This window comes from Cannabis sativa, chromosome 9, assembly GCF_029168945.1.
Source record: "Cannabis sativa cultivar Pink pepper isolate KNU-18-1 chromosome 9, ASM2916894v1, whole genome shotgun sequence".
Classification (NCBI taxonomy): domain Eukaryota; kingdom Viridiplantae; phylum Streptophyta; class Magnoliopsida; order Rosales; family Cannabaceae; genus Cannabis; species Cannabis sativa.
Genome location: NC_083609.1, coordinates 48,780,020 through 48,793,943, shown reverse-complemented (window position 1 = coordinate 48,793,943; position 13,924 = coordinate 48,780,020).

Below are 13,924 nucleotides of genomic sequence, written 5' to 3'. Positions count from 1 at the left end.
CTAGTCCGGAATATCCTCAAAATCCATCCATTAACGTCGTGACATTACTAACCACATCGTTAAATTTCCACAATTGTCGGGCCCGAAAAAATATTTTATTTCAAAAATAGTATCCTAGATACTCACATATCGCAATATAATCTCCGTAATTAATAAATTACGCTATATTATATCATTCAATAAATTCTTAGTAGTTACCCTAAGTAAGATCATAATCTTATTTCGTTACCAAAATAATTACATATTTAATAAAATATGTCTGTTTAAATATTATTTATTTTTCGGGATATTACATTAAAACATTAAAAAAAACTTTATAAAGAAATCAATATATAAATATATATACATCTACTTATTGACAACATACCATAGAATTCTAAAATCTAAAAGAAAAATATCATCATACAATATGAAATTTGAAAACGAAAAATAAATAAATGATACAATCAAATAAAAATTTAAAACTTTATAAACTAAACATAAAATAACAATTATAGAGAACATACTATAAAATTTATATTGAATATTTTTTTTTCTTAAAATTCAAAACTTCATTAAAAAAAAAAAACATAGGCACTCAAACATATAAAGGAAATGAGATTTTTAAAATTTGGAGTCGTCAACCGAAAACAAAAAAAAAATCTTCCACTAATTTTTTATATATTTTATAAATATATATAAATCAATAAGTAATGGTTTAATTTTTTTTAATGAATCTTATATGTAGATTTTATTATTATTTTGAGAAAAAAAAAATAGCTATAGTTTTAGTAACAATTTTAAAAATTTTAACTTTTTTTTTTTCAAAAAAAATAGCTACGGAATTATGATATTCGTGTGATTAATTAATATAAAAATGATCAAATTAAGAAAAAAAATATATTAAAAAATAAGAGATTAAAAAGTGAATAAATAGAATTATTTGAAGAAATTAAAGAGTAAATAGTAAATAAATTGCACTTCCCATGCGTTTATATTTTGTTTAGTGATAATTAAATTATAAAACTAAATAAATTTTTAGTATTTTCATATAATATTTTCTCAAGTAACTATTTTACTACTTTTATATATATATGGGTATATTCTAATGGGTAAAATTAGAAAATTTTGATTTTTTATACTTAAATTTTCTATCTAATTAAAAAAAGTCTGTCATTTTTATATCATATGAGATGAGATTGTTCCATCAATAAAAAAAAAAAATTTAAAAAAAAGTTTTTTAGCAAAAAAAATAAGAAAAGAAAAAGTTGAGTTTGAGTTAAATATTTTTGTATAAACATATTTTCGATACAGTGTAAAAAGAGATATTTTTTGATATTTTTTTAATTAAGTAGCTAAATTAAGCATAGAAATTCAAATTTGTGATTTCATTATTCGTTATTAGATCAAAATTCGATGGTTTGATATTTTTAAAATTAATATTTATAGTTAAATTTGTTTAGTAATCATTCATGGGTAATACCCATTAAGAAGTGTTCAAATATTTGACATATAATATACATTTAATAACCTACATCCTCAACTTTATTTCAATAGCCTTTTTATAAGTATTTTTCATGAATTTCAAGAGCCTATTATTAAAAAAAATTAACCATATCTACATCAAATAATTTATGCTAATAAACAAATCATGAATAATTTGAAGTTATCGACGGTCGTGAAGTTGTCGACATAAAAAAAGTATGTAGGTCTCCAAATTATCAAGAAATATTTTGATGAGTGAGAGAAAGATTTAGAATATATATTATATATATAAAATAAAGTAGATAGAATATTGACAATAATTAGTAATCTACTAAGAAATATATTATAAAATATAGAGAGAAAATAAATACCAATAAAAAATTGAGGCTAATAATTAAATCATAGATAATTTGAAGTTATTGACGATGGTAAAGTCGCAGACATAAAAAAAAAAAAAAAAGTTTATATGTTGTCAAATTATCGAGAAATATTTTTATAAGTGAGAACAATAATTAGTAATCTAGTAAAAAATATATTATAAAATATAGAAAGAAAAAAAAAAGAAATACCAATAGAAAATTGAGGTCTTAATGTAGTCTATTGATGTCATTGCTATTGCTCATTATTCTTTAAGGTACTTTAAATTAATAAAAGAAAATATATTAAAAAGAACATATAGAATTAAAGAAAGATTGTGCACTGAAAAACAAAAAAAAAAATAGAAAAAAATAAAAGAAAGAAAGAGGCTGAGAGAGGGAGAGAATGATAATACATATATATAAGTAGATTAATTATATAGATTTAAGTTTAACATTAGATATTTAATTTTTTTAAAAAAAATATATATTTAGATATTTAATTAATTAATTAATCTATTAATATTTATAAACTGAATAAAAAAAATTAAAAAAGTGAGATAATTAAGTAGAGAATAAATAGGCTAATGGTATTTAGTAGATTAAAAATATTATAAAAATAAGAGATTAAAAAGTGAATAAATAGAAATATTTGAAGAAATTAAAGAGTGAATAGTAAATAAACCGCACTTCCCATACGCTTAAATTTGGTTTAGTGATAATTAAATCATAAAACTAAATCAATTTTTAGTATTTTCATATAAAATTTTCTCAAGTAACTATTTTACTACTTTTATGTATATATATATTTGACATATAATATATATTTAATAACCTCCATCCTCAACTTTATTTCAATAACCTTTTTATAAGTACTTTTCATGAATTTCAAGAGTCTATAATTAAAAAAAAAAAATTAACCTTATCTACATCAAATAATTTATGCTAATAAACAAATCATAAATAATTCGAAGTTATCGACGGCCGTGTAAGTTGTCGACATAAAAAAAGTATGCATGTCTCCAAATTATCAAGAGATATTTTGATGAGTGAGAGAAAGATTTAGAATATATATTATAAATTTATATAAAAAATTAAGTAGATAGAATGTTGACAATAATTAGTAATCTACTAAGAAATATATTATAAAATATAGAGAGAAAATAAATACCAATAAGAAATTAAGGATAATGAATAAATCATAGATAATTCGAAGTTATTGACAATAGTAAAGCCGCAGACATAAAAAAAGTTCATTTACCGTCAAATTATCGAAAAATATTTTGATAAGTGAGAGATTACGAATAAATAGATCATATTAACAATAATTCGTAATCTACTAAAAAATATATTATAAAACATAGAAAGAAAAGAAATACTAATAGAAAATTGAGGTCTTGATGTTGTCCATTGATGTCATTGCTATTTCTCATTATTCTTCGAGGTACTCTAAATAAACAAAAGAAAAAAGATTAAAAAAAACATGTAGAATTAAAGAAAGATTGTACACTGAAAAACAAAAAAAAATAGAAAAAAATAAAAGAAAGAAAGAAAGAGCGTGAGAGAGAGATATATATAGGGATGTGATTTTGTCCCGTTATTGTACTTTCACGGATTGTAATCCGTGATGTACGGCAGCCGTCAGATGAGGGAGTTATTTGATCTGACGTCTGAGATTGATCTAGGGGTAATTAGGGTTAAAAAGTAGAAACGTACCCATCTAATGTATCACAAAATACATTCCGTGAAAGTACATCACGGGACAAAATCATATCCCTATATATATACATAGATTAATTATATAGATTTAATTTTAACGTAAGATATTAAATTTTAAAAAAATATATATAGAAAATATATATGTAGATATTTAATTAATTAATCTATTCATATTTATGAACTGGATAAGAAATTAAAAAGTGAGATAATTAAGGAAAGAACAAATAGGCTTATTATGAGTAATTATAGAATGTCATGTCACCACCTCATCCTCATATCTCTCGTTTATATATATAGATGATTAGAGATTTCTCTCTCTCCTATGTTTATTACTGGATTAGCTTTACGCATACACTTTAATGTGATTTTATTTTTTCTTTTTTTTTTCTTTATTTCTCGTGTTATAATAGTATAGTAGTGTGTAATTATTAGAGTTAGTCTCACATTATTAATATATGAAAATAAATTGTGATATAAAAGATGAATGAGCTACTTCTCCTAATTTCAATTGATTTTGAGATGGAATCTCATTTATCTTATTCTTAAATTCTTTTAGTATATTAATAGTTGTAATTATAATATTATTCAACACCTCATCAACATGATAATATTTTCGTGAGGGAAATTTTCTTTCTATTTATGATTTTATTATGTAATTTTCTTATATTATGTTATGATTATAAAATATATTTATTATTTGAACATGTGTTACATTTCATATCAAATACTCTACAGTCATTCTATTTTACTTTTATTTTATGTGCTTTATTCATATTTATAAATATATGATCCAATAATTAATTTTATTATGTAATTTTATTGTCAGCTCATTTATATTTATTTTATCATATGATATAGTCTTCTTTTTATCATAGTAAATCTTACTAAACTTGAATTTGTTACTCTTGACATTTATAGAAAAAATTATTTGGAATAGTTTCTTGATACATAAATTCATCTTGCCGCCATGAATCTTGGAGATACAATTAAAGAGAATAACCAAGCCCCTTGCAAGATCGAGCAAAGGTGATGATATTTATTCATCGTCACATCGATGAAGGATTGAAATCTAAATATCTCATAGTGATTGATCCACATATTTTATGGAACAATTTAAATGAAAGATATGACCCCCAAAAGGAAGTAATACTTCCAATGGCTAAAAATGAGTCTTCCCTTAAGTTTTTTTACTGGCATAGCTGGGGCAAAACTTGTCTTTGAGCACCTCACTAGGTAGGCTAATTTTTTTATGGATTAGAAAAGGATGATTGGGGATTTCTCAATCACGGGAATATTTCTGAGCTAATGGACAGAAGCGAGAACCTCATGTACATGGTAAGCATCTTTTACTCCTTTCCTTTTACGTAATCCTTGAGAAGTTCTAACCTTTTGTCTTTTTCTTCGAAATTCAGGCTTCTCGAATGGCTTACAAGAGCTTTAATTTGCATACACAACAGTCTTCTCGCATCAATCGTCTCTTTCAAGAACATGAGGATCAGAAAAACACTCTTGCTATCGAGCGAGATTCAACTTTAGATAGGATTACTCTCATTGAGAAGGAGAATCTTGACTTGAAAGCTTCCAAGGATCAATTAACTCTTGAACTTGAGGAGAAGATTAAGAAGATTGCATAGTTAAAGCAATCTTTGAAGGACAAGGTTGATGAGAAGCATAAAGCTCTTGAAGAGGGAGTTGAAGTGTAATGCCCTAATGAATAGGCATCCTACAATGACTTTTTTACTTGCAGTCCACACCTTTGCCAATCAAAGGGTTTTCTCAAAAATTGTGATAATTTAAACTTTTGATTGACTTAAACTTTTATAACATATACATACAACCATGCAAAAAGTCGGGATCTTGCTTTTAAAACTTATATTCATAATCAAAATAAACTTTACAAATATGTCGCACAGAGACTACAAAATGAAGCCTAAGTTGTCCCGAGACCAAACTCTCTAGGTCGTACCATCTTGACATGTACAATCATCCCCGAGCTCTGGACTCACTAATGCTGAATCTTAGCCTTTCCTTTATCTACACATGCAAACAATATATGTGAGTTGACAGACTTAGTAAGAAAATCATACAACACATAATATATTACCGACTTGTATTTAGGTGCACATACACCTATCTACAACACTACTAGAAAAATGGGTTTTAGTGACACATTGAGTAACTCTAAAACTATATAATGACACTTCAACGCGCGTCACTAATGAGGGTGACTGGAAAGACATTTTTTAGTGAAACTTCACACATGTCACTGAACCCTTTTACATTCATTTTTTGCGCGTCACCATAGGCAGTAACAGCCACACACATGAAGTGTCACTATATCTTTTTTTATTATTATTAATATTTTTTGAGATATAGTGACACACAAAAAGTGTCACTATATTAATATTTTTCTACAAAAAATAACATTTAATTACTTTAATTCAAATTTTATATATTATAAATAATAATTTATATTAATTATGTCCAAATACAATTAAATATAACAATAATAATTTTAATTAATCAAAAAAAATATAAATTACACCATTATCATAATTCGAATAAACCTATCTGTTACTAAACAAAATGTTTACCCAATTTTTTTTTTTTACAAACACAATATTTACATTATTACATTAGAGCTCACTAATTTAACAACAAACATTACTAAAAATAATTACATTATTGGTAAGTATCTAAATATTAATCCAATTTTTTTTACAGACACAATATATATTTTTTTTTTTTGAAAAAAGGGAAACTTTACTCAAAAAGACAAGCTAACACACAATATCACAAGGCACGGCAGCAGAAAACAACAGCAGCAGCCACCCACAACCTACCAACTTTTGATTACATTCATAAAATACAAATTTTTACTGCAATATTTAGAACAAAGAAATATAACCCAGAAATAGACAGAACCAACAAAAACCTAAAACAAATCAGATCCATGGCAAGCTTCAAACAAACCACAAGCCGAGATCCATAGCGTGATTCAAATGAACCCCGACTGAGATCCATGGCGAGCTTCAAACGATGTCACCACGAACTGAGATCGCTGCACACAAAAATAAACACTGTCACCGCGAGAGAGAGAGAGAGAGAGAGAGAGAGAGAGAGAGGGAGACGCACGAAAAAAAATAGAACGAAACCTATCTACATTGGGCGATCTCAAAACTTTGGCTGATGGGAAATAATGGCGGCCTGGCGGAGGTTCGTGCGCGAAGGAGAATGAGAGAGGGCGACTAAGTGAGCTGAGGATATTTGCGATTGAGAGAACTAAGGAGGAGAAGGGTGGTCGACGGTGATCAGAGCCCCACCGTGCTGGGAAGAGAGAAGGTGCGATTGAGAGAGAAGGTGCAGCTGAGAAGTGAGAAGAAGAAGGGGTGCGGATGAGAAGTGAGAAGAAGAAGGGGTGCGAGAAGAAGAAGGGTGCGTGCGGCTGACTGGGCTGAGTATTATGTGTTTAGAAAATTTAGGGTTTTTTATTTATAAGGAAAGAGAAATAATGAGAGATTAAATGAGAAATAGAGAGAGAATAATTAAAACTCACCAATATATATATTTTTTAATGTAATCTAGTATTTTTTTTAAAAAAAAAATAATAATTTAAGGTTATTGTAAACCTTAATATTGTATTTTATATGTGCTTGTTTTTTCTTTTTAGCTTTTCTTTTTCCAACGTATAAGTGTATTTTTAAAAAAAAAAATTATAAAAAATTAAAAATATATGCATTTTTTTTAATTAGGGTTGAGTACATATAGTGACACGCCAGGCATGTGGGGACACGCTTTTCCAGTCTCTCCTGGCGTGACTCTATTAGTCAATATTTTTTATAAAAAAATATAAAAAGAAAAATTATGGATATTCCTCTTTAGTGACACTTTATGTTTTTAGTGACACACATTACATGAGGCTAATATTGAAAATTTAGAGTCTAATTGTGTGTGTCACTAAAAATCCTTCCTAGCCTTTAGTGACAAGAACTTTTGTCCATGTCACTAAAGAGTGTCACTAAAAGCCCAAATTGTAGTAGTGCAAGGCTTAACAAATGATCAAGAACATTCTTAACAGAAGTACGACCTCTGTACCACATGCACCAAGTACAACTACTGTACTAGCGTTGGTAGGGCTGAACCGTACCCCAAGTACTATTGAGTGTTGTACCACATGCACTACGTACTTAACTGTACTACGTATTAATTATTGGGTTTTGTGCCCTAAATAAAACCCATTTCAATATAATCAGATTTACTTATTAATAAAGATCATAAATAATATTTTATGTTGCATGGTTCACATGATTTATTTCATGATTATATATATAATGTATGAATTCTATTTAAGTCCAGAACATATAAATTTGTTAATGATTATAGTGTTGTCAGCACAGTGGAATATAATCTTACTTATATGTTCAAAATTTTATTCCCTGATTTATCAGTTCACTGGATTTAGACTGGCATGATAATCAGCGATAGGTATTCTTACACCTTGGATAAGTGTTATGTCCTTTCTAGGGCATTGGCAAAGTTTACCAGTATCTGATGTATGGAGTATACATCGGAAGGGACCGATATTGAACTTTGATTAGATATGTTAAAATTTACCGTAATATCTATTCAATTCAATATCACCTGTTGATCCTAGATCAAATGATCTTAATCCTGATATGGTTAGGTTTGATCTTAAGAGTATTATACATGTTCTTTGATTTGTTAGTTAACCCTACTTTCTGATCAGGGTGATACGTACATTTTGGGAACATGAAAGTATAATTGAGTGGGAGCGCTAACATAAATATGGAGTCTATAACTTCTATAGGAATTTAGAAGTGAAACGATGATATCCTTCGAGCTTGGCTAAACAGAGATAAATGGTTGAGATCTCATTTCACTTTGCTGAAATATCATTTATACGGAGCTAAGTGTTTTGAGGATAAAATACATTGAAGGTGTAACGGTAATTTAGTGCCTATTCAATGTAGATCATCTATTAGAGGGTCATTGATCAAATTAGGATTATAACAATGGATAATTAATAGCGTATCTATATCGTGGAACATATAGAGCATTCTATATGACTCAGAGTGCAATTCCAAGTTCTAAGTGTGGATTCAATAAGGAATTAACAAGTTAGGGAATTTACTTGGTAAATTCGGTTCGGCTTATTGGAAGCTCGGTTATATAGGCCCATGGTCCCCGTACTAGTTGAGACCATACTGCTTATAAGACTCAGTTAATTGATTTAATTAATCAATTATAATTCTAAAGTTAGACTATGTCTACTTTATGAATTTTCACTAAGCAAGGGCAAAATTGTGAAGAAAAGAGATTCTAGGTTTTATTTATTAATTAAGGGACTTTATATGTCTAATTAATAAATATATTAAATGACAATATTATTTAATAATTAATTTTTAGTTATTAAATAATTAGAATTGGCATTTAAATGGTTGAATTAGAAAATTGGCGTTTTTGAAAAAATGAGATGCAGAAATGACAAAATGGAAAAATTGCAAAGTGAGGCCCATTATCCATATCATGGCCGGCCACTATGCAAGTATTTTACCATTTATATTTTTATTATTTTAATGCCATATAATTCAAACCTAAACCTAGATGGCTTACTCTAAATAGATAGTGATGGCTTAGGAAATAATGATATGCGTCTTATTCTTTTTAGAGAAAAACCTGAGCCTCCTATTCTTTCTCTATAGCCGCCACTCTTCTTCTCTTTTCTTCTCTTCAATTTCAAAATACCCTAGTGATAGAGTAGTGCCCATACACATCAAGTGGTATCTCAATCATAGTGTGGAAGATTGTGTAGAATCCAACCAATAAGAAGGAGAATCAACATCAAAGAAGGAGAGAAAGAGATCCAGGTTCAGATCTTGATTATGTTCTGCCACACAAAGGAATCAAGGGCTAGAGATCTGAACGAAAGGAGTCATTATATTCCGCTACACCCAATGTAAGGTTTCCTAAACTTTATATGTCTTTATTTCATTATTTAGAATTCATATTAGGATGTTAATGAAACATACATGGTAGTAAATCTAGATCCTGATAAAATATTTCCAACAACTGGTATTAGAGTCATGGTAACGATTTACTTTCATGAAATATGAATTAAAACGATGATATGTGATGATTTGGATGGTTTCATGTTGATCTGTGTGTTATATGATGATTGATTGATGCTTGTGAAATTTTATGAAAAATAATTGAATTTTTGTTTCTGGAATTATTTTTATTGGATAGTTTGGAAAAAATTAAGCAATTTATTTTTTTACAGAACTTTATTTCGATTTTATTTGAATTAGTTATGATTTTTTGAAGTTTTGAAAAAATCGGGGGTGGTGACACACCCTTGTGCGCGCGGCTAGCTGCTGGCAGCACCCTTTGTGCGCCCAAGGATGGTGTGCTTTGCATACCGTCCGTACAGCTCACAATTTTTTCGTTTTTCTTCGATATTTCATGTTATTTCATGGAATTAACTTCCGATTTTTTTGTGTAGTTTTGTATTTTGATATTTACTATTCTTATTTCAATTCTAATTATTAGAATTAAATTATTTTTTTAAAAAAAAAAATAATTTATGATGTTAGTGTAATTTGAACTTGAAATAGGTAAATATCTATTTTTTTTTTTTTTGCTTAATTATCTATCTTATTTTTAAATTTGATTATTTTATCTTAATTTTAAATTTAAGGTCAGATATTTCTTTTTTAAATTATTTGACCTTATTTAAATTTAAAATAAGATTACTATAATCATGATATTTTAAATAGAAATAAGATATTTTTGCTAACTTTTAAATTTTGTTATTTTTTTATTTAAATTAAATTATAAAATCAGAAAAGATATTTATTATCATTCTATTTTATTGAATATTTAATTTATAAAATAACATAAAAATTAAAAAGATGGCTAGCAAATTTTTGAAATGATATTTAGGTTAGTTGAAACCTAATTTTTCAAAATTGTAGGTTTAATTTTAAATTTTTATTTTTAAAAAAAAGAAACCGGAAATTTTAGTTATTTATTTAAATATTATTTTCATTTTTTTTATTAATTAATTTAAAATTAAATAAATCCTACATCCAACTATCAAAATTCAACTTGTTGCATGAGTATGTGTTTTAGCTTGTTTGTAAGTTTTCTAAAACCTATTGTTGCTTGATCTAAATTGCCATGGTTAACTTGTTGACAGATCCAATGATCTGATTTTAACCAATGGTTCAATTGTCAATAGGTCAAGTAAATAATTTGTAACATGTAAATTTTACATTCTTCTTTCATCTGTGTATGACCTAGTAACATGATAGGATCCATCCAAATCTGTGTGCCTGTGTGAGCCTATATGTTTACTTTATGTTTAGATGCATATAGGTTGTTGCTAAATAAAATGTCAAACCATGATAGATTTTATTTAGGCCCATTTAGTTTTTGGGCCTATTCAATTAATAACAGTTGTTCATCTTAAGGTTAAATTCCTCTCTTTTGGGCCTTGTGTGAGAGTTGGGGGCCAATAGAAGTGGGTACGACATACTGAACCCAGCTCCCCCTCACATGAACTACCCCAACTGTGAAGGCCCATTTGCCTAATTTGGATAACTGTACTAGGTTAATTAAATTAGTTTAACCTAATAAAATTGATTAGCAACATAATTAATTTCAATGTTTTTTTTAAAAAATTAATTTAAGAAAAACACACTTAGTTTAATGAAGTAATTTCTAGATAAACTATTGTATTTTTCTTGTATTTAATTAAATATAGAATTATAACTAACTAGATTCTTTCTGAAGCTTATTTTAATTATTTCATTAAATATTCCTATTTAAGTTGTAAATTAGTTATTTCTAACTAATTCTATTTATCAACTTAAATTTGAATATCTTTTGAATTTCAAAATTAAGTTGAGGAATTCTAGGAGTTGGTTATTGAAAATTCTACAGATATTTTTTAAGTTGTTAAACTTAAAATGGAATATTCTTAAATTAAATTAGGTGGTTACAACTTAATTTTGATATTTAATTAAATTTTATTTGGAAAGTTTTAAGTTGATTATTTTAGATTCTTTCTATAACAACTTAAATTAGATATTTTCCAAATTTAAAAAAAAAAATACTTAGTTAAATTGAGATATTTTCTAGATAGTTCTTTCTATACTAGTTATTTTTTCTAATATTAAATTAGGAAAATATTTTAGATTGTAAAATTAATTGTTTAATAATTAATTTTGGTACAATCTAAGTTAAGTATATTTTTCCTAGTATTAAACTAGAATTTATAATTAAGTCTCCTCTATACTTAATTATTTATTTCTTGAATTTAATACATTTAATTAAATTGAAAATTATATATCTAAGTTAATTTTCATCATGATACTTAAATATTGTTATTTTCATGATATTTAATTAAATATAAAATTATTTTAAGTTGGAAATTTTCTTTAAAATTTCATAACAACTTAAATTTGAATAATTCTCAAAATATATTTTATTTTATTAATCTTTTTCCCACAATTTCGAAATTGCATTTCTTTAATGCAGAAATTTCGAATTTTATTTGAAAAATAAATTAAAGTTGAAATTTTTTTTTGACCAACTTAAATCAATGATTTTTTCAGTTAATGATTAATTAAAATAAATGAACTAAAATATATTATAATTAGAAAATGAATTAATTTATCAATGAAAGTCTAGATAGATATTATCTGTTTTGCTTGAAGTATATTTCTAGTGATATTTAATTAAATAGAAAATTAATATTTAAGTTGATTCTTAATCATGATACTTAAATATTTGAAATTTTTCTTAAATATTTAATTAAATAGGAAAATTATATTTTTGTTGAAAATTAATTTGGGCCAACATAAAATTAAGATATTCCAGGATTTATTTTTATTTTATTTTAACAAGCAATTTCGAAAATTGTATTCTTAAATACTTCAATTTTCGAAATGCAATATATATTTATAGAAAATTAAATTTGAGATGTAAATTAATTAAAATTAATTTTGAAACAACTTAAATTGAATAATTTTCTAAATATTTATTAAAAAATTATTACTAAGATGGAAATAATTCATGTTATTTTCATATCCATCTAAGTATAATTTATAAATATTAAATTAAAATTTATATTTAAAATTTTTTATTCTAAATTGGAAATTTAATAAAATAAATATATATTTAAAATGAATTGATTAAAATAAATAATAGAAGAAAAGACACTTTAAATAATGAGCTTTATTATTATTAGGATATTCGATCTCCATTGTTGGTTTAACATAGCTATTGTTTTAGTGAGTAATCCTCCCTAATGGAGGAACGTTCATTAGCAAGTTAGCGTCGTTTAGTCTCGAAAGATAAGTATTTTAGTAAGTTTTTTATATTAGTATTGATCACCCTAATGGTGGCAACTGTATAAGACTTACATAAGTATGAAACAAAGGTGGAAGCTCATAAGATAGAATAGCCTTGACTCTCGCCTAAACGGGACAACGCTGGATTCCAATCTTGATCGAATAAAAGGTAGCTAGAATGTTTATCATTTTAGATGAGCTGACAACTCTATTCAATGGATGGTAGCTTTGACTCTCGCCTAAACGGGACACCTATATCAGTTTGTTGAAGACCTTGGTAATTATTTAGGATTGTTTAGTATTTTCACTTGTCATTCCTACTTGCTATGTGTTTAGTAATTTCTGAATTGTATATGAATTTATATTGAACCATGTTATATTCTGTTATTAAATTGTAGTTTAATTTTGAATCTTCATTGTTGGTCTAACTTGGTTTGTTGTTCTAATGGGACAAATCCCTAATGGATTGTCAACTATTAGACAAACATAATAATGTTAGCTTTCGAAAGATAAATATTATAAATGCAACATCTAGCTGTTAATCAATTGATGACACCTTAGACTAGTATCTACAATATGAAACAAGAAGATTGTATAAATAAGATTACTTTCAGTCTCGAAGCATCGTTGGATTCTTATTTAAAACGAAATTATCCTAATTCCTCTTAGCTTATTCATTTCGAATTAGCTCAATAACATATCATTGGATGAATGGTCTATAAATCATTTCATGTCATATTTTCTCTTAAGAATTTTAATGACACTTTTGATTATATTCCCGAAATTATATCCCGAATTGATATAAATCCTCAATCTTAGAAATCTCCTACTTGTATGGGCAAATCAGACTTAGAGTTAAATTAGTAGTGGTGGTCCAAGAAGGAATTACTCATTATATTTGGTATAAATTTAAGTCTTTGACTATAAATTTTAGATTCCAATTTTTTTTTAATACAATAGAGTTTCACTTTCACAAGTGTTTAATAACCATTTTCTATCAATGGATTC